Source organism: Pelodiscus sinensis, chromosome 5 (assembly GCF_052426305.1).
Source record: "Pelodiscus sinensis isolate ZL-2025 chromosome 5, ASM5242630v1, whole genome shotgun sequence".
Taxonomy (NCBI): Eukaryota; Metazoa; Chordata; order Testudines; family Trionychidae; genus Pelodiscus; species Pelodiscus sinensis.
Window position 1 is genome coordinate 16,409,742 of NC_143056.1, and position 22,930 is coordinate 16,432,671.

At 44.3% G+C, this 22,930-nt stretch overlaps 1 long non-coding RNA gene across 4 annotated transcripts in view; it reads left to right on the top strand.

Annotated features, from left to right (window-relative positions):
• The window catches only part of LOC149524294 (uncharacterized), a 136,465-nt gene that overhangs the window by 98,518 nt on the left and 15,017 nt on the right, over positions 1–22,930 (top strand). For 3 of the 4 annotated variants that reach the window (XR_016349584.1, XR_016349586.1, XR_016349583.1), the window contains 2 exons: positions 12,658–12,752; positions 13,760–13,863. This is a non-coding gene — a long non-coding RNA (uncharacterized LOC149524294). The remainder of the gene's footprint in view (positions 1–12,657; positions 12,753–13,759; positions 13,864–22,930) is intronic. The other variant, XR_016349585.1, reaches the window with a different exon arrangement.

Consider the following 22,930-nt stretch of genomic DNA (forward strand, 5'->3'; position numbering starts at 1 on the left):
TGCGGAAGCTGTGTATATAGAAATCCAGATTGTAATTCCGACCGTCAGGGGGAGTCCATATAGAATTATTTTTCCTTTGGTGTTGATAGGGGGGATCTGGTAGGTCAGATTGATGTTCAGTGGTGGTTTGGAAATATTCTCGGAGACGGAGGCGGCGAAAAAAAGCCTCAAGGTCACCACAAAATTGTATCCAGTTTGTGGGGGACGTGGGGCAGAAAGAGAGACCCCGGGACAAGACAGACTCTTCTGCTGGATTGAGTTTGTAGCTGGAGAGGTTAACAATATTATCCGGTGGGTTGAGGCAGTTGCTGTTGTAGCCAGTGGTATGGAGCAGGTTAGAAAATTTATTGTCTTTTCTTTGTTGTAGGGAATAGAAGTGTGTATAGTAGATTTCTTGTCTGGTGGAACAAAAGTCTTGCAAGGTTAAAATGGCAAGAAACTGTTTTCTCTTTGTGATCTTGTCCGATATCACAAGGGTTGGTATTAGTGTGGTATGTCCTGTGGTGGTTGGTAACCCTGGTACCTTCCCTTGCAACAAACCCCGTTGCCAGCTTTGTCCACATATTCATTCTGCTGATACCATTATTGGACCTAACCAAGTGAGTTATAAGATCAAGAACACATATTCCTGCGCATCCAGAAATATAATCTATGCTATCATGTGCCGAAAGTGTCCGTCTGCTATGTACATTGGACAAACATCTCAGACACTTCGCCAAAGGATTAATGCCCACAAAACAGATATCAGACAAGATCACAAAGAGAAAACAGTTTCTTGTCATTTTAACCAGAAAGGACACTCTCTCAATGACTTAACCACCTGCATTCTGCTACAAAGACCTTTTACATCTGCACTTGAAAGGGAATCCTCTGAACTGTCATTCATGTTAAAATTCGACACTTTCCAACAAGGACTTAACAAACATTTGAACTATCTCACCCATTACCAAGATAGTTTCCCCAATTATCACCTCTAATACCATTAACTCACAAACATCCCACTCTCCCTACCTCTAATATCATCAATTCACAGACACTTACCTTCCTTCCTTCCCCCCCCCCCCCCGCATCCCCCTCCTGTTCTGCAATGTGATTTGTCCTTTTCATATTTGTTCATTTTTTTAAATTGTATCCTTTGGTATATATGGTTGTGACTATTTTCTTCCACTATTTGATCTGAGGAAGTGGGTCTGGCCCACGAAAGCTCATCATCTAATAAACCATTGTTAGTCTTTAAAGTGCTACATTGTCCTGCATTTTGCTTCAACTACCCCAGACTAACACGGCCACATTTCTATCACTATTCTACTTGCAACCATTTGACATTCAAGGTTTTCAGCTAGTTCCATTTGAGATTTAGGTGGTCCAGTATATTCCAGTTTCCGGGGTGGATCAGTGTATTTCTTAGACTTGAGTTTCTGGTTTGAGTAATCCCAAGTATGGACTTGAATTTTGAAACTTTCAAGGAGTATCCACTACTATTTGTTTAAAATTTGCTGTTTTGTCAAATAGCGGTAATATAGTTGCAGAGAGCACAAATGAATACATCTGAGGCAAATTCATTTAAACATTGAAATGGATGACCACTGACCACTTGATTTTGCTATAATCAGCCTTAGTGCTGTGTATAAACTCGCATATTGCTAACCCATAACCAGTCATGCAGGGTCTAATAGCTTTTTGAAAACTGCATTATTGAAAATGTAGTGAGAAAATTAAATGTAATAGGAGATCAGAGTGGGTAGAAAATGTAATCTCTGGAGGAAATCACTTTGATCCTGTTGCTTAAGGTATCTTAGTGTACATAGGGTCTGACCTGATCTTGCTTCACCATAGCAATTCCATTGACTTCAGCTGAGTCTCTCATGATTTACACCACACTCCTTAAGCTCTACTGAAGACAAATTTCATTGCAAACTTGCCTTATCTGAAACAATTGTTAGACCAAAGCCTAGCCTGAAATGAAGTCTTCCCAGGGTGCAGACAGCCTGCCAGATTCTGGCAGAGAGAATATTCCGCTCTGTTAAGATTCTTGATGTGGTACTCATGATAGATAAAAACAAAAGACGTAGATCACAAGGAAAAGCTAATGCTGCTATTGAGAGCATTGCATAACTTTGCATCTAAGAGTTTTTATTACCACTGTACGCAATCCAACCCCTCTTTTGGTTCAACTTTTGCCCTAGCATCTTATCTTGGAGAGCACATGTTCAGATTGAAGATAACTTTGCATAAGGTATATTTTTGGCCCTCTGATGTTTAGAGCTGCTTTAAGTCTGTTAACCTTTTGCAGTTATAACATCCTTGCAGGATTCAATAATAAAAACTAAGTTATAAAATAGGGACAACATTCCAACCTCTTTACATAGCTGGATGGTGTACCTTAAGCCAACCTGCCTGGTCTAGTGTAGACCTAGGCTTATAGAGTACCAATATATAGGTTTGTATGCTGCTTTCTTTGGAAATTGGATTCTAGGAAGCTCTGGGGTTTTCAGATAGGTAGGGAACAAAATAAAAATCACCAAATTGTTGTTGAAGTTTGGTTCACATACTGAGAGAGGGACGGGAAGGAAGTGGAAAGTAATGCACATAGGATTGTGACACTGGAAGGAAAAGTTACAGTGGTAGCGGTCTAGGTTGGATATTAGGAAAAACTATTTCACTAGGAGGATGGTGAAGTACCGGAATGGGTTACCTACGGAGGTGGTGGAATCTCTATTCCTAGAGGTTTTTAAGTCTTGGCTTGACAAAGACCTGGCTGGGTTGATTTAGTTGGGATTGGGACAGGGGGACAGACTTGATGACCTCCTGAGGTCTCGTCCAGCACTGTGATTCTATGAAAATAAAGCCATTCATCACTAGTTTTTGAGCTCCAAATCTGTGCTGCTCACACAGAGAGAGAGTAAGAGGAGACATTAAATCCAAAAAAATCTAATTTCTGGATAACAATAAAACTATTGACAAAACCTCCCAGTGGAAAGTGTTCAATTAAAAGTTAGCTCATCAGCAAGTGTGGAAAACTAAAGGGCACTATGGGCCATCAGCAGCTATGCCCTTAATACCTACTGAAGATGGTGCCAATAGGCATCTGTATTCCGCCTCGAGACAGACAGAAATGTGCCACATGCATTTTTATAAAGACCAGGCTAAGTACTTGGAGCAGCAAAAGAAAATCTTCAATGAGAGATGTTCAGAATGCATCCAGAAGCTTTTGCTAATGGATACACTATTGGCCTCTCTCAGGCCCAAGCTCCATAGTTAAAAAGGTAGGCAATTACCCCAATAATCATTTCATAAATGTATGTGTCTGGGTAATGATTCTCTGCCTTATACCCTTCTGCTTGAATTAAACCATTATGGCTTGGGAACCTAATTCTTTGTAGTAAGCCTTTTGATCTGTGCCGGGAAATGCTCCTATTAAAACAAAAAAGTGCTTCCCAATCAGAGGCCACAAGAGTTGAATATTGTTCAACTTACTCATTTAAGCAGCCTTTAAATTCATCATGTGCATAAATGGATGCATCTTTCTTGAAATCAATGACATTTCATCCACTCATGACACTGGTCAATACGGCCCCTGAAGGCATTCTTAAGAAATAAGGTGAGCAGGACTTGGCCATATTGCTGCATGCATCTGCATACAATGATCAAGTGTGAAAGGGGCAGAGGATATAGTACGAAAACAGCTTTGTTGACACATTTTTCTCCAACAATCTTCATTTTTTTTCATTAATTTTCCATTTCAAAGGAGAAAAAGAAAAAAACAGCAACAAAACCCAAGAGAGCACTGGTATTAGGATTAACAAGGCAAACTATCTCTATGTATTTATAGAGGGTGAAGGTGCGTGTTGGAAAAAATATGTCCCCGAAGACCATTGTTTTTGCTTGTTGACGTGGTGCATTCATTTTACTGTGCACCTGCTGTTCTTGATTTTTAGTTCTGCGGGGTAAGCTTTGAATGACATAGGACTAGAAAGCACAAATTGCATTATTTGTTAATATACGTGTTTTGAAAGTGCAATTTTCAGCCGTCTGCAAAGAGTACAAGCACAAATCCTATCATTCAGTAATGAGCTCTGTGAGCATAATTTCCACAGACTGTTTTAAACATTTATTCTTTTTTAAAGGGATTCATGTTTATCATATTTAATTCTCCTCTGAGATCCAAATGTTGGGCTCGTTTGTATAAGACACTTTCAAGTAGTGATTCAGAGCCTTTGGTCCTTCTATCATGTTACAAATATATGCAAAAATTTGAAATCATTAAAATGATCTAAATGAGTCCTATAGACTGTAAAAAGCAAAAATTGCATTTGTTGACTGTGTAAACAGCTTAACTTGGCTGCACCTTTTAACGTCTCTAGTAGGAAACCTTTTGACATTGCAGGTTGCAACAACGTTATCTGCGAGGGCATGCATCAGTCATTGGATGAGCCTAAGCTTGTCACAAACTTTCAGTGAACCATTAAGTGGCTAGCCTTAATACATCACATCTCAAACATTATGCAACTATAATATACAAATAAACAGCTGACAAGTTTTTCCCCCCCAGGCACCATGTGTGCATGCTGAGCAGATGAGGAAGAGCCTAGTGTGTTTACTATATTACTATATTGTTGTGTACTTTTTTCAGTATGATATTTTAATAGCTTCTTACATAATATCAAGTTCCTTTTGGTTCCTACAAAAGGTAAAACAACACTAAATAAATCACCTGGCATCAGAAGAAAAAGAGAATTGTGTTCATCATAAACAATAACAAGACTTTGGGCCCTGAGGGGAATCTAGCAGATTTTTTATACATGCATATTAATCTTTAGACCTGGTTGAATTGCTTAAAAAAAATCCAAACTCAAAGAATGTTTTTTCTATATAAAAAACTAATTTCTGTTTGGTTGGGTTTTTTTGGGGCAGACTAATATTTGTTGTTCTTGAATATTCAAATAAGCTTTGGTTGTTTGCGATATCTGAGTATCCCGAAAGTTCCACAAGACTTAGCATAGTACTGAAAATAATTATTTGTCATTTGCTAGTCCCCTGCTTTACGGATGTTCAGTCATCCAATCAGGGAGCAGAAGCAAGACCCTCTGCTTCAGGTCACCAATCACAAAACATGTATACTGAATATGTAAAGCAAATAGTTTGCAAACATTCAGTAAGCTAAAAATTAGTGGCTGAAGCTAATCAATGACTACTTAAGAATGGCAGTAGCAGAAACCAGGAGGATCAGTTTGCACATAATTTACTAACCATTTAAGGTGCTGACTTCATAACATCTATTATTAAGTGTGATCAGCTCTGTAAATGGTATTTACCAAGAATTCCTTCTTCACATGATAGCTCCTTAAATGTTTTCATCTGGGAGTTTTCAATGTGATGGCTTCTCATATGACTATGGAAGGGAAAAGAAAGTAGTCCAAAAATGTTTTTCATACATTCCCATCTTTCTGTTAAATATTGATGCCAAAACTGGTCATGAATCCCTTTCAGATGAGATGGATCCTTTTCTGCCACGGTTAAGTAATTCAAGCCAAACTATTTCCAGTTTGGGATGATAGTAGAATGAGTGAAATCCTAGCTGCATCAAAGTCAGTGTCAAGTTGCCCTTTAACTTCATTGGGGACTGGATTTCACAATGTATGTAAAGAGTCCATGGGACTTAGGAAGCAACTGATCACAAAATATCATTTTAGAAAGGTTTATTTAAGTTATGCATGAGTGGCTCTTACTAAGAGGCCATCTTGAAGCGTATGTTAATATAACACACCTAAAGAGATTCTGTACAGTTATCACATTTGTGTTCAAGTGGGGGATGGATAAGGCTTTTGCACTGGCAACGTAGTTAGAATTACAGGCCAAGAAGGAACCTAATGGTGGGGAAGAGTGAAAAATGTGGAAATTACTGTTTGCAGTGAGTACTGTAGTTTTTCTAGCGAAGAAACTTTATTGCTAGTGGGTCTCTTTTGTATTAAACTTGCTGATGCTATACTTTTCTGACCATAAGATTAATGATGCCAATCCTAATATTATGCCCAGGCTTAAAGGTCACAAATGATTTCCTCCCTTTATCATCTGTTTTTCATTTCAATGACCACCAAGGCATTTGCTTTTACAGGAATGATTACATATCTAAGTTTTAAGCAGATTAAATTAAACAGTGGTCACTCGTCATGGTATAGGTCTCATTAGCATAACTTCTTGCTGCTGACAGAAAGTAGTTTAATTAAAATGGCAGTACAGTTTTAATGTGAAATGAGTTAGGAATCCTGTGGAGATCATGCCTGGGTAGTTATTTTCAGATTGCTAAAGGCACCATCCCAAGTGGCCCCCTGGATGGAGGTCACGTCAGAGAGGCCAAGAACTCACTGGATCGCCTCACTTCTCAAAGTGGTCTTCCTGGGCTGGTTTGAGGATAGCGTAAGGAAGCATGCAGTCCTTCTGTTCATATTCTACCTATGTGGTCCAATACATTCTATCCAGGCAGGTCCCTTTCACCAGCATTAACAGTTGTTACATGACCCTGAAGTGTGTTGATCAATGGGCTTGCAAAAGCAAGGAAAGTCACTGGAATTGTGATGTAGGTACAAACTCAATAAGCAGCAGAACTATATCTACTAGTTACTGGAAGGGCGTAATTACCAGCAGCTATCCTGTTACCAGTGTTTCTGACAGCTAGAAATTCGAGTTGGTTGGAAAGCAATATTCCGCGTTGTGAAAAAGTTTGAACTTTTGAAATATGAAAGAAAAGGAGAGACTCTATTATAGCAATCGCCATAGGTATTCTTCAAACTAGGCTGAATAGAGACTGAACCTAGATCTTCCATATTCCATACATGTGCCCCAACCATAGGGCACTAGACTAAGTCTCTAACAAGCATTTCTGTTGCAGTTCTACTTTGCATAATTATGTATTCACTAGCCCAGAGAGAGAGAGAGAGAGAGAGAGAGAGAGACAGAGAATGAGAATGACTATACAGGCTAGTGGTTAGGGCATGTGAGAGACCTGAGGTAAAGATTCTGCTCCAAATAAAGCAGGGTAGAGACTTGAACCTGGATCTCCCACAGGAGTGCCCAACCCCTACTCTTTCTCTTGCAATTCTGTCTTGGACCTGATAAACATTTTGATGACAGGACATTTTCGGACAGGAAAAGGTTCTGTCATTTTTTTTTGACCAAGTCTGCTAGAAATGCACTTTAAAAGAATGAAAACTGAGATTCTTACTTAATTGCTTGGCTCCTAGTGCTGAGGCTTCAAGAAAAATACCTGATATTGCTGGATGACTGGTAATGAATTTGGGAGAACTGAAATCTCCACTCTTTCTTTCAGGCCTAGGCATTCCAGTGGGGGGCTGGGTGGGGGCAAAGCGGGCATCTACCTGGGGCCCAGAACCCTGAGCGCTTTAAATCTCTACCAGAGCACCACTATGATGCTTTGGGCAGCTCTTAGGACTGCCCAGGGAGGTGGGGGCTCCGCACAATGTGCTCCAGGCAGCACTGTGGGGGGTTCTGTTTTCTAGACAGCGCTGAGAGCTGGCTGCCTTTGGCCCACCCCTTCTGGGAGCATGGAGGTATCCCCCGACCTTGTCTAGGGCTCTGTCATGATTGTCAGCTCTCCTGCTCAGGCCCTACTTAAACTAACCTCCCCGTGGTTGAGCTATCCTATGCAACTTCTGCGACACAATTAGCATAGCTGAAGTCGATGTATTTACTGTGGTGTCTTCCATGCAGTTAGGTCAGGAGGGGCTGCTCTCCCATTGACTCTGGCTACTCTTTTCATCCTGATGGAGCACTCGAGTTGATGGGAGAGTGGTCAGAGATCGGTTTATTGTATCTAAGCAATGTTGATCCACCGCGTAGTGCAGACAAGGGCAGAAAAGCACAGACTTGCCTGGACATCCTCTTACAGTTCCTTCCTGAGGATTCCCGCTCGGGCTGGAGTTTGTGCCTCTCATTTGGGAGGGGCATCATCCTTTTAAATGCTGTCTGTGCAAGCACCTAGAAATGCTCACTCACCCAGCTAGCCCAGTAACTGAGTCCTGTGTTACAGTATTGTATTTATTGTAATGCATGGAGGCTCACCTCACGTTGGGGACTGCACTGTTCTATGCATTGTGTAAACACATTAATGATACCGTGCTTGCCCCAGTGAGTTTGCTATTGGAACCGCTGAGATGGAAGAACAGAGCTGAAGTCACTCGTCTAAGGGCACTGAATAGGCGTCTGGTCGAACTGGGAATAGAACGCAGGTTTCCTGAATTCCAATCTGTGCCTTATCCACTAGGTCATGCTGTCTCCCTGATTATTTTGAAAAGAACAATAATATTTCTGTCTTACATGTTCTGGGTAATTATTGCTATGACAGCTCTCTCTTTACAACAGACATACATTTTGGAGAGGAGGTGGAAAGCAGCGAATTGAAGAAATAGCCCAGGAAAGTATTTGGATGAATAATTTTTACTAAAATACAACAGAGGTAAAACACAATGTAAATTCATTCACTGACTGTTTTGCTCCAGTGGCATGGCACAGGAACAAAAGCCCAGAATCCCTCATGTGTTGAAAATGTAGCACCATGAAAAAGTAAACATAGAAGCCTATCTGCTATTTCCTCAAAACAATGTTAATCTGTAATAGGATAGCATGGAATATGGATCAGAGTCAGAAGTTGAGTTTGTTCAGTGGTGTGACTGAATTGATTGGTATCCCCTAGGTAAGGAGAAGCATTTTAACCAGATGGAACAATGAATGCTTCAAGCCTACAGAGTATTCATTGGTGACAGTGTTACTGAATGCATTCACATTTAAAAGGCCAGCAGTTTCAGTATGTAAAACACAATGATTTTAAATGGTTGTCCTTGGGAATAGTGATTACTGTGTATTCAGTTGCGGTAGTGCCTACTAGCTTCAGGCAGTGATCGGCCTGCTAGGTGATGAACAAACAGTCCCTGCCCCTAGGAGCTTACAATCCAAGTAGAAGGCAAGAGACAGAAGGTGGTTATAGGTAGAGGGAGCACAGAGTAGCCATAAGATAATTATGATCTGGTCTGATTAGCCCCTTAGCCACTGTCAAATTTTTTGTAGGTGTCCCATAAGAGGTGAGTGCTAAGAGGGAGATGAAGAAAGACAATGAGGTGGCCTTGCACGTGTTTATGGGAAACACTTTCCAGGCATGAAAGAGCAGCCTGGAAGAAAACATGAAGGTTCCTGCTGGAAAATTTGACAAGAATGCTGAGGGCTGGCACCACAGCTGGAGCAGAAGCAAGGAGTCAGGATCTTAATAGCAAATGGTGTTATAAGAGACGTGAAGGCAAGGATTGCAATGGAGGAGGGGGAGCCATTGGCTGGGAGTAAGGAAGGTAGGGATGTAGTTGAAGTGCCAAGCCATGGAAATGATCATGTTGCAGCAGTATTTTAAATAGATAAAAATGGATCCAAATGGAACTAGTCAAGGCCAGGATTTGATGGACTTACTGAGAAATCATAACATTCCCCTTCTGCATTTTTTGCCCAGTTTTTCAGAATGGTAACTTTTTAGTGGCTTGTAGATAGCCAAAGAAGCGCTCTGATTTCTGGTGTGTGTCTGTTGTGAGGGTGAGATGTCACACTCAAGGTTTTGCTAAAACATCCAGGAGTAGATGCCACACTCCCAATCATTTGCATTTTCTCCCATCACTAACCAGTGCAAATGTGTAAAATGAGTTCTGAGGAAGGTGAAGTGTTGAATTAAAATTGAATACATATTTAGGAGGAACACTGTTTTCTGCCATTGAGACCTGATGTAAAGTTCAAACGGGTTAGTATCATGTCTCTTAGGCCAGGTCTAGCATACAAAGTTTTGTTGGGACAGCTGTGCGTGAAAATGCCACATCCCCTAGCTGACATAATTGTCAGTGAAACCCTAGTATCGACAGCATAGCTGACTTTGCTTGGGAAAGTGGTTTTACTGTGTCAGCCGAAGAGTCCCTTCTGTCAGCATATGCATGTTCATGCTATGGGGCCATGTGGGGATGGTTATTCTGACATAGGCTCTTTAACATTGGCATGACCCAAGTCATCAATAAGGATAAAAGAAAGAGAGGGAATTAAAAAGCTTCACAAATTTTATTGTTAGTTAGGACTTGGCACCCAGAAACTTTATTTTTTTTAGTCATCTTTAATGTTTGTCTCTTTCTTCCACTCTGCCGTCTCCTTTGATAGGCCTATGTCTTGTGCAAAATATGCAGGTGTATCCATGTTTTATATAATGGATTCAACTGACCTCTGCTTGTGCCAGAGATGCATACTATATTTCCTTCCAATGAGGAGGGCTGCTAAGGTAGGGAGCCCTGACTAAAATGCATAGCTCATGGCTGACAGTGTGCAAATTATCATATTTGATGGGAGCTCAGCTGCAGGAGGCTGCCCATGAGAAGGGCTTATTCAATGCATTCTCTGGTACCTGGCCAGCTCTTCTGATGCTGCAATGAGGCTGCACTGTGGGGACGGAGATACTGTGCATAGCTGTGAGCCTCCTGCCCCCTTCTAGTTGGCCTTTCTGCCCTGATGGGAGTAGATATTGATGCTCAGGCTCACCGACAAGGGGCTAAAAGGGGAAGCTTCCCTAGGGCCCAGTGATTCAAAAGGACCCAGAGCTCCCAGCCGCTACCGCAGGAGTGATGGAGGTGGGAGGACCATGCCCTTTAAATCACCACCGAAGCACCATGTGAGGCACTCAGAGAGCAGCCTGGGGGAAGAAGGGTCATGGCACGGAGTGCTCTGGATAATGCCGAGGGCTGGCTGCCCCTAGCCCCACACTTCTGCCTGAGGCCCCGCCCCCTCTGGGAGTCCAGAGACCCCCTTCCTACACTGCCCAGGGGCCTGGCAAGTCCATCAGCCCCCCGTGCTGAGGCTAAGTAGATTAAGCACTATGCTTCTGGTTTGGCATTCATCCTAGTGTTGTTAGGAGTCACGTTGTAATAGCTCTCTCACTACAGGCAGTCCCCGGATTACATGGATCCGACTTACATTGGATCCCTACTTACAAACGGGGTAAGGCAACCCCATACTAGCTGCTCCCCCCCAGAAGACCAGGGAGACGCGAAGCTAGCGCCTCCCCCACCCCCCAGCAGACCAGGGAGACGCGGAGCGGCTTTTCTCAGCAGACACCTCAGCTTGAGACTAAAGGACTGAGGGAAGTGAGGTGTGGGAGAATAACACTGAGCTCGGAGAAATGTTTGGCTAGAGTTTCCCCTACAATATGTACCAGTTCTGACTTACATACAAATTCAACATAAGAACAAACCTACAGTCCCTATCTTGTACATAACCCGGGGACTGCCTGAACACTTCTATCAGCTGCTTCGCTTGAGGGAAAATCAAATATCAGCTTGGGCCCAAGCCCTGCAACCATCCTTTTCCAGATCAATGCAGACGCCTCTGACCTCAGGGGTTGCTGTTGAGCAGGATGGAAAAGCTCAAGGAAGATTAGAGAGCCCCTCCCCAAATCTCTGGATTACAGAAGAGTGACTTTCCCTCCTGACACAGGAACTGTGTTGTTCCTGGTTGTGGGAGAGAGGTCAGGGGGTCCCTGGTGCATTCCAGCACCATTCCGTCTTGCAGTTTCCTTTCAAATGCCTCAGGGCTGTGGCCTGAAACACTTCTCGGGGCAGCTCATTCTATTTTCTCTTTGTTTCATCCACTGCAGACATGAGTCCACTCCTCAGTATGGCTTTTGGCCACCAGTCATTTAGAATATACCTGGGCAATAGCTGACGTCCGCTGCTCACGTGGCAAAGGCCAGTGGAGAGGAACTTGTGTTTGGTCTTGTACATGTCATACTGATTTCCTCCTCGCTTCAAGAAGTGCATTCCCTTCGGAGAAGCAGCAAACTAATACTGCTTTTAGTCCTGCGTCGCTTCCACAAGGCTGTTTTCTCATCTCTTTGGGGGTTTGACAACATTAGATGTAACGTTTTCATGCAAACTCTGGAATAATAGTTGGACATTTCAGTAATATTTGACCAGGGCCTTGCAAAAAACTGGACTGTTACTCACTTACTAATGCCAAAATAGCCCCCTGGAGTCAGGCCTTTGTGGGGAGGAGTGTGTGGAAAGAAGGCAAAGGGAGCAGTTGCCCTGGGCCCAGAAATTGTAAAGGGCCCAGGGCTACTGACTGCTACTGTATCAGCAGCAGTGGTTGGAGTGCTGGGCCCTTTAGAATCGCCATAGGAACACGAGGTGGCATGCTCCAGAGCCCCATGCTCCAGCTGGCTTGGAGGGCCAGTGAGGGGGCTGTGCTGAGGGAAGGCTGCCCCAGCCACACTCCTTCTGCCCTAGGCCCCGCCCCTTCTAGGGGTGCAGAACCGCCCCCTCCATATTGCCCAGGGGTACAGCAATCCTGTTGGCCCCCCTACCTGGAGTGTGCGAGAGGCACATTGTGTGGCTTTCCTTTGTGTTTGCTGAAGCGGAAAGTGTCAGACAGAGGCCTGCCACCAAATCACTTCATGACTATTACATTTAAGCCCCCGGTTCGGTTCTAAATTCCCTTGAAATGGACACACACATTTATCCCAGTGACACTAATTATGATGAAGCTGATATTCTATATTACTGATGGTGAGGGTCTGTTGCAATGGCTGCTGAATAAGCCAAATTTTGAGGCGCTTTTTTTTAAAACCAGTGGGAAGGTCAAGCCCAGCTGTGAGTCTGCAGTGCAAGGTGATGAAAGTAGCAGACACTACCTGACGGGAGCTCCCTCTGCATTGCTGACGTGTGGTAAGTGCCTGGATTGCACTAGGGTGCAGGGAGATGCTGGTATGTTGGGGGCCCAGTCAGTGAACGTGGACACAGTGTGGATCCACCTGACCACAAACCTTGATGGAAGGTAGCATCAGGCAATGCCCAGTATTTCTACCCATACCTAGTGGTGGCTGCATGAAGCTCAGGTGTGCCAGACCCGCCATTTGCATGTGGATTTAGAGATATCAAGGCTGGAAGGGAATGCTATGATTCTCTGGCCTGACCGCCTGCACAACAGAAGCCAGTGAATCACCTCCACTAATCTTTGCCTGAAGCCCGATGAACTAGAAGTTTTAGATAGATTTCTCAATGTAAAGATTTTAATTGATGGGGAATACATTGTATCCGTGGTAAGACAATCCACAGGTTAATAACCCATAATGTTATAAATTTGTTTCTTATCTCTAGCCACAATTTGTCTATCTTAAGCTTCCAGCCATTGGATCTCAATGTATAGGTGTCAATTAGCTTAAGGAGACCTTGGCTATCAGAAATCTTTTCCTCATGTAGATACTGATAGGATGTAATCTAGTCATGCCTCCATCTTAAAAGCATAAGAATATAAGAACAGCAATGCTGGATCAGACCAATGATCTTGGGGAGGGCTGACAGCTTCTGTGGGCCCCTAGGCAAAGTAAAGGGGGTGGCTCTGTGTCCTGGAAGGGGTGGGGTCTCGTGGAAGGGGTGGGATCTCAAGTGGAAGGGGAGGGCTGTGATATCCAGCCCTTAGCGCTGCCCAGAGCATGGCGCAAGCCTCCCTACCCCCGTCATTAGAGCTGTGCAGAGGGTGTGGAGCTCTGCTCTGGCAGCAATTTAAAGGGCACCTACCCCCTTTGCCCCAGGGTAATTGCCCTTTTTTCCCCCAAATGGTTGGGGAGGGGCTGGTCTTGCCCTCCCTTGTGTGTTCCTTTCTGTCCCTTCCCCATCTTCCTTCTGTCCTCCTCTCCTTTTGACCTGATCCTGAAATCCACTCCATTGCACAGCACTGGTGAGATGAGATGGCCCATCCAGTGTTTCCTGGCCTGAGAAGTACCAGTGAAGAAGAGAGACCTGATCATCCAGACAGTGTCCCTGACTGAGGACACAAGTAAGGATCCAGAGCAATAAATGTCATGGCCTGCCAGCCCCAAAGCATCCATGCACAACTAACCAACTGTTGTGAATTTTCAGAACATCAGCAAAAACTCTATTTTTCCTCTTTCCACTATTCTGTCCCTCATCTTCCTTCTTGTGTGTGTGTATCTGTATTGTCTAAAGCAGGAAAATTGTCATTCCTGATTCAGAATTGAGCAACAAAACTAACCCTTCCTTCCCGTCTAAGGCGGTTTGTTTGACTGAATATATGTAACGACTTGCAAAGCTGACAAAATCTGTTTAATATCCATGGGTAATTGCATGTGTGGATGCAGATATCTGTGGCTCAGTTTTGCAGATATGGATGCAGATACAAATTTTGTATCCAGAGCTCTATAAATATGCAGATATCTGCTTTATATCTGTAGGTGTCCACATCCATAATAATGATAACTTCTGAGATATCAGCGGATCGTTTTTGCAGATGTGGATACCAATTTTGTATCTTTACAGCATTCTAAATATATGAATACTAGTTAAAGTCTCTGTCTCCAAAAAAAGGAGCATTAAATAGGTTTTGATTGTTTTGCATGAACAAGTTCAGAGTCAGTACTCTATACTTCATTTGGGTGACTCTCCTTTAGTTTGTTTCAGTCAATACATTTCTGCCCTTTGCCATGAATTGTATAGCATGTTTCTCATGATACTAAGCAGGCTGAGGTTTCTGATTACTGGACTGATTGCTGGATTAATGAGGTTTCTAGTTACCAATTCGTCTTTAACACTGTGGAATGTTGGATAATACTTAGTCCATATAGGTTATGTTATGCCTAGTCCATATAGTCCTCAGCGATATCTTTTTGGGTGCTTTTTATGAAGTCCTACAGATTCAAGGTTGGGAAGTTGAATGAAGAATTACATTCCCCCAGTCAAGAGAGTTTTGCAACCAAAACCCAAATAAGATTTAGAAATAAGTCCCACCCTTCAGAACTGATGGGAATTTCACTTTCAGGGTTGCTACTGAGACAACAGCAAAATCATGTTTTAAACATTTTCCCCCGTTACTTTCTCATATGTCTCAGTCTGCCAGTAGCAAACATCCTCATTGTTAGTCACTGAGAACTCCATTCAGGATGAATTTAGTCTTCTGAGAACTTTGTCTTCCAAAAGCATATTTTGCAGTTTTGCCTTTCTTCTCTATTTCTTTTATAAGTGCTAGGACCAAAACCAGCTTTTTCAGTCTTTATAGTATAAAGTCTAATTTTCATGTTGTTTTTTTTCATTTGGTAGCTTAGAGATCCACAGACAGTTTTACTGTGGGTTAGTATGCTAATTTCACATGGTCTAAAGTACAGTAATACAGTAACGCTATAAAGTGGTGTTCTTTATTCTTAGAAATAATAAAAGCCAGTTACCTCATGATGTTGTTTTATTAGCAGAATATGGGTCTCATGTAAATAACTACATTAAATGGGAAGCATTGTGATCACATTCAGTCTCCCTTGCATTGCCCAATCCTGAAGTTCTCAAGAGAAAGGGAGCTTTTGTCTTCTCCGGAATCCTAGTTTGCATAATCTGGTTAAATAAAACCAGCACATACACAAAAGATTGTGGGGAAAATAGTAGTAATAGCCAAGCCCAGTTTCTCTGTCTAATCTGACAACAATATAATATATAGCTTATTTGTGTACACTGGAATAGCTCCTTGGGACCGAGTCCTTCTCTCGTTTCCCAACAACACTGTCATTAAAACAATGGGCACTGTAATTACTGTGATAGAAGGGCATTATGGCTTAAGTTCTTCATCTGGACCATGTGCAGAAGGAAGAGTTTGTCTTTATAATCTCCCTCCACCAGGAGTACACGGACCAGAAGGCTCCTTCTACCACTGTCTCTGCATGTACAAAAGCTTTCTCCACACAGGAGACTGCAGTGTGAGAGCCTTTGTCTTAAATGAAAAGGGCATAACACAAGCCTTCTGTCAGCACTGCCTAAGAATGAAAGAGGAGCCTCTATGCACCAGCTCACTGTTGAACTGAGCACAATACTGTAAAATCTGTATTTTTCTATTACCTCAGCTGGACTCGTATATCAGTAGTACTGAGCCTCAAACAGCGGCAGCCCCAGTTTGTGGCATGGCAGCCTTGCAAAATCATTGTGAAAGTTGTTGAGCCCCAGCAGAAAATCTGCTCTCCCTTATTGCCAGCTTGCTCATGACGATAATGAGAGGAAAATATTTTATTTGTCCTTTGAAGATAGTTGCTCTGGCTGGCAAGTAGAAATTTGCTCAGCCATGCTATTTGCTTTTAGCAAATTGTACTTCCATGTTCTGAGTGACTCTTGAGAGTTTGATTGCATTTCAGAAACTAGGGGTTTGCAGGTTGTTTCCAGTGACTGATGACTATATTGCTACAAGCTCAGACTTCTCTGCCTCTAATAACAAAACAATGTAGGATGTAGCTAGGCTTGTAGGTCTCTCATTGACTGTCACATAAGCTGTACTGTTTTAAACTATCCCGCTAGTTCAGGGATAGGCAATGAGACAGCAATGGTTCACCAGGGTTAGCCCTTGGCAGGTCGCCAGTTTATTTATCTGCACCTCTGCAGGTACGGGCGATTGCAGCTCCTATTGGCAACAGATTGCCATTCCCGGCCAATGGGAGCTGCAGGAAGTGGTGTCTCATTCTGTGCCACTTCTCGCAGTTCCCATTGGCCGGGAGTGGTGATCCGTGGCCAACAGGAGCTGCGAGAGCATATAACTATGGAGGCATAGGTAAATACAGCAGTTGTGGCCTGCCAGGGGCTAACCCTGGTGAACCATGTCCAGTCTCTGGGCTGGTTATTGCCTGCTGCGGTGCAAATCCTATGTTCAGACTTTCAGCAGGTGTATGTGCTCCATTGACTTCAGAAAAGACACATTGGCTTGTGCAAGCTAGGATCACATCCATGTTATCACTGTTCTAAATGCGTGAGCAGTGACTTAAGATGGATAGAGTTTCAATGAGATTTTTAAATGGCATCAATTTAGTTGAAAGACGAAAGAAGCCTCTGCCTGCCAGATTCCAGTGGGAGAGATTTTAGAGCTGTCTCTTCCCTACTGTGTCTGCCTTAGGGGATTTTATTATGTTTAATACTGAGCACCCTTGCCTCCCACTGGCTCCAGTATGGATTGAGGATCCTCAGCACCCCCTAGATTGCAACGGGCATCTCTCAAAATTAGGTGTAATGGCAGCAGAATGTTCCTTGGTTGTCTGTAATGTGAGTGAGTGCTGGCTGGGAAGCATCAAGGATTGCCATTAGGGAGCTGAAAAAATCATTGCTATTCCTAGTGCCGTGTAGTAGTTTGAGTCAGCGGGAGGCTTCAAGGCCTGATGGTCGGCCTGTAGTAGTCCTAGTGGCCCGCCCTGGTTTTAGGGCTGGTCAGCAAATTAGCAGTGACACAGTAGTACGGAGGGATCCCCCACAGTTCAGGGGCCCAGGCCCTGGGTCTGGGCCAGTCAGTAAATTAACAGTTGAACTGTAGACTAGTAGGCTGCACGACAGTTTGTGAACCCACACCCTGGGTCAGGGCAAGGCAGCGAACGAGTAGTCAAACAATAAGAAAAGTCTAACGGTTCAGGCCTGTTTGCAGGCTGAGCCAGGAGTTGGGTCTCCTTGCTAGCGGAGAGCTGACAAGCACAGGGGATTTGCCCCCACAGGGGGAATTTGCCACCCAGGGAAAGTGGTGGGGGGAGAGGGGGGATGCGGACCCTCCCTATTCCATCGCATCCCAGCCCAGGGCTCTAGTAGTGGCAGCACCACAGCCACTGGATCGGCAGGACTCCTGGTCGTAACGCGCCGTCCGGGTCAGTGAGTCAGCAGGGCTTCAAGCCGCAGCGCCCTGCCCAACCAACCTCCATATCCTCAGCCGCCCCAAGATTGGCTGTCCCTGGGCCACTTCCCTGTTCCCCTTGGGGGCCTACCTGACTCGGAGGTCACTCCTTGGCGTCAGCTAGGGATGGCTAAGGTGGCAGAGTGTCCATAGGCTCAGGATCTGGGTCTGTTAAAGGTTCAGGCAATTCGGCCCACTTGGCTGGGCCCAGCAGATGCTCAGCGGGTCTGGGTTGACTGGTGGGTACAAGCATCGGCTCCCGTCGGCGTGTCTCGGGATCCCGCTCCAGCTGCAGTCGGCGCAGTCTAGGCCTCAGCTCAGGGCCTGGTAATGGCCCGGTCATACACCTGAGAGCAGCGTAGCAAGGCCCTCCGATGCTGGGGCTGGGGGAGAACCTCTGCCCTGCTCGGTGGCTGAGACCTAACTGAGCTGGGAGCTGCCCTTCTTATACTTCCAGCCCTGGCTTCCTGTTTCCTGTGGGCGGGACTGGGTGATTCTGGCACCGCCCACCAAGCGGTTTTAAGGGGCGTTTCCTCCTCTGAGTCAGTGGAAGGCCATGCTGACTCACTCCATGCCCCCTTTTAAGAAAATTATTTTCTCCCCATTGAGAGCATAACTGATGTAAATTGGACATGTCACCCTGAATGGAACACCAACTCCCTCCTCTAGAACTTTTATCCTCTCCTCCAACTATGGGCAAACAGAGCGCCCATTCAGACGTCAGCAGAGTGCCAACCATTTCATCAGAAAGCAGAAGCCATCCTGGTACAATCTGCTACATCTCAGGATTTGACAGTGCTGTGAAATGTAAATGATCTCCAAGATGGCAACGCCTGCTTCGACTGCCGGTAAACAACTTCCTTCCTTAAAGAGATGCTTTTGAAATGACAGCCCAGGACTATGAAAATATATTGATATAGTTCCTATCAGCCAGTGCTCGAAGGCACTTTTCAGGGTTCACCAGCTGCAGATCTCTTCTCAATTGACTGAAAGAATCATCTCTGAGCTGCTAGACAGAAGCCATTTAAAAGCATTTAGGATAGAAACCAAACCATTACAGGGATAACTATAGGTAGGCAGAATGTAATTACTCACTAGAATTTGGCCAGGCAGCAGAGTTAGCATCCATACTAGGGATAGTCGACTACACAATTAACTGATAAACTTATTGGTTAATCTTGTCGACTACGTGCATTCCCCTCCCCCCCGCCCGTTGCTGCCTCTGTATCAGAAGCGGGGGCGGGGAGAAGTGGGAGCCAGTGCCTGTGAGGAGCTGGCTTTACGTTGGCTCCCCCGAGCACTGGATTCCCCTGCCCCCTCCTTACCTCTGTGCTGCTGCTTCTAATAGAGGCGCTGGCTTTCAAGCAGACTCCCTTTGTGTGCCAGTTCTGTAGACTCGCCTGCCTCCCTCCTCCTCTCCCCACCGCCCCGATGCCTCCTGAAGAGGCGGGAGTGGGGAAAGAGGCATGAGCCAGTGCTGGTGGGAGCTGGCTTAAAAGCCAGTTCCCCCAGCATCAGTTCCATGGTGCTCCTCTACATCAGTGTAGGGGACAGGGGTGGGCAGGAGAGGCTGCTGCAAAACAGCCTCTGTCTGTGGCAGGCCTGAGCTCCCTGTGGACAGAGGCCGCGCTGCATCCAATGGAGCAGCCTCATTCCATGGGAAGGGGGCTGCTGTCACAGACCAGCCTCTGGCCGCAGGAAGCTCAGACCCTCTGCGGACAGGGGCTGCTGCCAACCCGTGTTACTGCCTCTGTATCAGAGGCAGCAGCGCCAGGCAGCAGGCAGCCAGTCTGTGCAGGAGCTGTTTTTTAAACTGGCTCCCCTGGCAGACCAGCTTCCATCTGCCACCCCCATGCTGCTGCCCCTGATAGAGAGGCAGCAGCATGAGGTGGCAGGGGCTCCCTTGGAGTGGCACTGGGAGCACACTGGCTGCTGGCCCTACTCCTGGGGATTATTGAATAATCATGTAACTGCTAAGATTTCATGCAGTTACCTGACTATTCAGTTACAGGATATCTAACATCCCTCATCTATATTCTTGCTGAAAGCTGTATTAGTACCATTGGTAAGTTTCTTGGGGTAAGGACTGTGCATTTGTACAGTGCCTACAATAGTGGGATTCTAATCCAGGATGCACTATGGCAATACTAATAATAAATAATAGTGATCACAAGTGGTCAGGGCCTTAATTTTATGCCTCATCTGAAAGACTGATCGTTGTCCCATACCGTGCTTTTGTATGTTGGGAAATGATTCAGGAAGGAGTGACACTCACCGAGTCAGCAGCTTCTGGGTTTTCCTGGGAAGTAACTTACTGACGTACTGACTTCATCTTACTTATCTTTTCAGATCGGATGAGATGAGAGCTGGAGGTAGCATAGCTGCTGTCTATCTTTAGATTTTCCATATGATTCCTACACTGAGTCAGATTAAAAATGAATGAGGTATAGAGCCATAGCATATATTGGATGTATTTCTCAAATATAAGAACATTCAGATCAGACAGTGTCTGAAATACTATGAGTAAGAATATTCTCATATTACTTGTGACACAAAGAGAAATGGAAAGTACCTGAAATTTCAGGAGCCAATTTTGCAGGATGAATATGTTTTTAACAACATCTTGGCAGTATGTTTACCTGACCTTTGTTGTAGTTCACCCTGACAACATGGCCACTATTTTCTTATCCAAAAGATCTAGACAGGACTCTATTTGAAGATGTCCTGCTGCTTTGGTCTTACTTAGATTTAAGGGTTTGGATGGCAGAAGAGTAGCAGTCTAACCAAAATATAACATATTCCAGCAGGCTTATTGAAAGATTGTTAAAAAGAGGAAATGTTTCCTGTGACTTAATACTTTGCTCAATTAGTATTCTTTGGGGTAATGGAAGACACGTTGTCTTTATGTAATTATGACTAGAACTGCCTCAAATGCAGGATTTCTGATTTGTGCAGATTTTTACATTTTCCAAATTTGTTTCTGAATCAGAAAAAAATCCAGATGTGTTGTGTATGATCTTTGCACCCCTGTAGACTCTACTTAGTTGGCACAAAATGGTCCCTAGGTCAGACATACCTTTAGGCAATTAACTCCTTAAATCAAGAACTGTCCTTTAAGCGTGTGGAAAGCACCTAGCACCGGGGTGGGCAAAAGGGCCTCTGCGGGCTGGATCCGGTCCGCCAAGCGAGTTGACCCGGCCAACGGAGGCCCTGCTGCTCCGTCTGCCCTCAGACCAATCAGGGCTTGGGGACGGGGGAAGCATGTGACGTCTCCGCCCACCCTGCAAGGGGCTCAGCACTTAAAGTCAACTGCCAGCTGCTGCTCAACTGGAGTTTAACTTTAAGCATGGCGCTCCCTTGCAAGATGGGGGGAAGGAGTGAGAGACTTTGCACTCTTCCCCTCCCCAGGCCCTGATTGACCTGGGAGTAGCAGCGGGGGGAGCAGGCAAAGTCTCCTTCCACCGCCGGGACATGGGTACCTAGAGGAAACTGCCAGCTGTTCAGAACAGCTGGCAGTGCTCTTGGGGGGGGCAGGGCAAAGAGTTTGTGTGCTCCCTACCCTCAGACCAATCCAGGTCTGTGGGTTGGTAAGCATGGAAGTGTCCTGGCCCCGCCCCTTCCATCTGAGGCCCCTCCCTTTCTGGGGTAGCCTGGGGCCACTTCAGAAACTTCTGAAGTATCCCCCGGTCAAAAATTATTGCTCACCCCTCACCGAGCATATAGCGAACACTACCACAACTAAATAATAAATACTAACACCATAGAACAGGAATATTACCTTGTCTTCCCATATGTAGACATTGTTTACCTGGTTGTGTTCAAGATTCCTTTGCTCATTTTAGTGAAGTGTTGTTAGGAAAGAATCTTTGATGTAACTATTTTGATCTTTTGTAATATTTTTTAAGCAAGCTTTTTTACTGATTTTGTTCAAAATTATACACCTGATTAATCTAATCTGACAAGTAGCCCATAGCTGTCAAGAGTTGTACTAAGGTGTAAATGAAAAGCTTATGCTGATAAAGGAATCATAAATCTGATTTCCTTAGGCAAGTTCAACTGTGCTCCGTTGACAACAGTTTGATGTTTCCCAAGAACACCACTGCCTGTGTTTCCCAGTAAGATTCTTGTTGGTTCTTCTTATCTGTGTTTAAAATGGAGGGAAACATCTTCCAGATTCCAAAAGGAATTAGAGTTAAATGAGTTTGAAAATTAAGACCACCAGGTATCTTCTGCCTGTAGTGGACTGAAAAGTGTAAAAAATGGCAAGCTGTCATTTTTAATCCAAAGGGGTTTCCTGATCTTGCTTGCAGGCAAGGCTCTGTAGGAAAGTGTGTGATCTGTGTCTTCACAGTCGGTCTATGGAGAACCAGCCTAGAGCAAGGTGGGTTAAGCTGTGCTTCTGTTTTTAAAAGCAGCCTGCTTTGCCTCACTCTCTTTTGGGGATTCTTGTGTGTTACCATTGTGAATTTTAAGAAATAAAGTCATGTTACATTGCAACCTTATAGAGACATAAAGGTATAAAACATTCTAATTTCGCTGTAAGCTAAGAATATATCACTCCACATTTTCAGCTCCTCCAAAAAGGATCCTCAAGTAGGGTCGATTTGTGGGTCTTGAGTAAGATTACTATAAGTCATTGGAGGAAAATATTAATAGAGTGTTTTCTTGTGATGTTCATAGTAAGTCTGAATAGAGCAAAATAAGAGGCATCATTTCTAATGTCTTCCTTATTCAATGACTTTTTAAAATAGAGCCCTTTCATATTAATTTATTATGTGGTGTCCATTCTCTCTGCTCCTCTGATACCTTCAGCAGTTGGAATTTGATCCCATGAACACTGAGAGAGACCATCCTATTAAACAAAGATAGTGGATGTTTTCACATGAAATTCTAGTGCACACCTGACTAAAATGGCTTACAATCAGGTGTTTCTGACACTTCAGTGGCATTAATGTTGCCACCTTTTCGACACTAGCCTACATGTCAAAGTCTTTAGCTCACAGCATTGTGGCACGTGCACTGTGACATGTGGCAATACAAATGTGCCACATCATCTGGTATGTCAGCACTCAACATGTTACATGCAGTGTTAGAGTTTGAAGAGAATTTCAGGCTCTCAATGACATGGAAGCTAGCTTGCAGGTGTGGAATGTGTACCCTTCAGAACTGAAACTAACCTGAGAAAATGAGAACATGTAGCAACTAGCAG